This window comes from Colobus angolensis, unplaced genomic scaffold (assembly GCF_000951035.1).
Source record: "Colobus angolensis palliatus isolate OR3802 unplaced genomic scaffold, Cang.pa_1.0 Scaffold157, whole genome shotgun sequence".
Lineage (NCBI taxonomy): Eukaryota > Metazoa > Chordata > Mammalia > Primates > Cercopithecidae > Colobus > Colobus angolensis.
The window spans coordinates 2,250,990-2,253,026 of NW_012114677.1; the positions used below are offsets into that span (position 1 = coordinate 2,250,990).

At 51.9% G+C, this 2,037-nt stretch overlaps 1 protein-coding gene across 4 annotated transcripts in view; it reads left to right on the forward strand.

Annotated features, from left to right (window-relative positions):
* Positions 1–2,037, forward strand: part of CPLX1 (complexin 1) — a 43,642-nt gene that overhangs the window by 23,313 nt on the left and 18,292 nt on the right. The window contains exon 1 of one of the 4 annotated variants that reach the window (XM_011936799.1): positions 936–1,065. The exons of the other annotated variants lie outside the window; for them this stretch is intronic. The gene's annotated coding sequence lies outside the window, so the exon portion shown is untranslated. Of the gene's footprint in view, positions 1–935; positions 1,066–2,037 lie in introns of those variants that run through there. 4 annotated transcript variants of the gene reach the window in all.

A 2,037-nucleotide genomic window follows, 5' to 3' on the forward strand; every position in this document is an offset into this window, starting at 1 on the left:
GGATGGTCTCGATCTCCTGACCTCGTGATCCGCCCGTCTCGGCCTCCCAAAGTGCTGGGATTACAGGCTTGAGCCACCGCGCCCGGCCAGAACTTAATCCCTTTTTAAGGCTGCATAATATTCCATTCTGTCTACACCACATTGTGCTTGTCCATTCATCTGCTGATGGATACCCTGGGTTGTTTATCCCTCTTGGTTATTGTGGTTAATGCTGCTATGAACAGGGGTGTGGCGGTATCTGTGAGAGTCTCTGCTTTCAGTTCTTGTGGGTCTATAACGAGAAATGGAATCGCTGGATCATATGGCAATTCTATGTTTAATTTTTTGAGGAACTGCCAGACTGTTTCCACAGCAGCTGCGCTGTTTCTCATTCCCAACAAGAAGGCACAGGACTCCAGTTTCTTCACGTTGTTGCCAGCACTTGTGATTTCCCGGTTTTTCATAATAGCCGTCTGAGTGGGTGTGAGTGGGTATCTCATTCTGGTGCAGACTGACACTTGGCCCTTGTAAGCATTCCATGAGCGCTTGAAAGGAACACCTGTTATGTTTTTCAGGGTTTGGGTTCCGTGTGAACCTGGTGTGTAACCCTCCAATCCAACCTTCCGTCTTTAGATAATCATAGCAACATGGGTATATTCGTACATGACTGTTTTTCCTTTTCGCCTTCCAAACATGGGCTCTGCGACGCGCTTGTCGGCCTGTGGCTCTCAGGGGGCAGCGCCCACAGCAGCCCCTGCTCCCTCTCCAGGCCGCAGGGGCTTCCCTGCGGTGGACGTGCGGTGGCCGTATGGCCACACGCCCAAGACACCAGCTTGTCTCCAGCCACACGCCAGGGCCGCTGCCGAGACAGACGGCGCGCGAGCGTGTGTGGGCACGTTTGCCACAGAGGAGCCGGGCCCAGCAGGCCGCCGCCGGGAGTGGGACGCGGGTGCACTCCGCGTGCTCGTTCCGAAATGGCTGCGGCCGCCCACCTTCCCCGGAGGGGCTGAGCGCGCAGCTCCCCACGCTTGCCAGCCTCAGGAGCCGTCTCCGTGACGCTGCAGGCCCGTCCGGAGCCCCCGCAAGGTGCATTTTCACTTCTTTGTGACCCTTGGGTTGAGTCTCCTCTGACATCGATTCTGCCATATGAACCTGAATTTTATCCAAAGCCCCACAAAGAACAAAAGCGTTGGAGCTTAAGCTGCAGGTGCGATCCGGATTACATACAATTACACATTAATGTCGATGCGGCTGACATCATTATGATATTAAGCCTGCCCACCAAGAATCGGCATGTCTTTCCAAAACCACACCATTTAAATCGATGATTTTTTTTCTGAGATAGGTTCTACAGATTTCCTTGTTAAATTTATTTCTAAGTAGGTTATATTTTCTTACTGATTGTGTGTTTTCCTCATTGTTGTAAGTGGAACGTCATTCCTGTTCCTGTTTCTAGCTTGCTCTTGACAGTGTGGGGGGAAAACTATTAATTCTGAGGTACGGATATTGTATTTTAGCCATGCTGCCACATGCCACGATGCGTTCTGGGAGGTTTTTACGGCACTGTCTTAGTTTCTCAGATACAGGATCGTGTCTTCAAGAAGAGAGGTGGGAGAGACGGAGACAGAGAGAACTGGCTGTCTTCTTTTATGATATAACTCTCATTACCATCCTGTGTTGACGGGAATACGTTTGTGACTGTGGGACTGTCATGGAATCTCCCTTCACAAGCCTAGATGACGCAGCCTCCTGCACGCCTAGGCCATGTGGCACAGCCATTGCTCAGGAGCTGCAAACCTGCACAGCAGGCACCACACTGAACACCACAGCAGCGGCAGCACCGGGGTGAGGCTGTGCATCTCTAAGCATAGGAAAGGCACCGTGAGGCCAGGTGTGGTGATCCCAACACTTTGGGAGGCCAAGGTGGGTGGATCATTTGAGGTCAGGAGTTTGAGACCAGCTTGGCCAACATGGTGAAACCCCATCTCTGCTAAAAATGCAAAAATTAGCCAGGCATGGTGGCACACGCTTGTAATCCCAGCTATTTGGGAGGCTGAG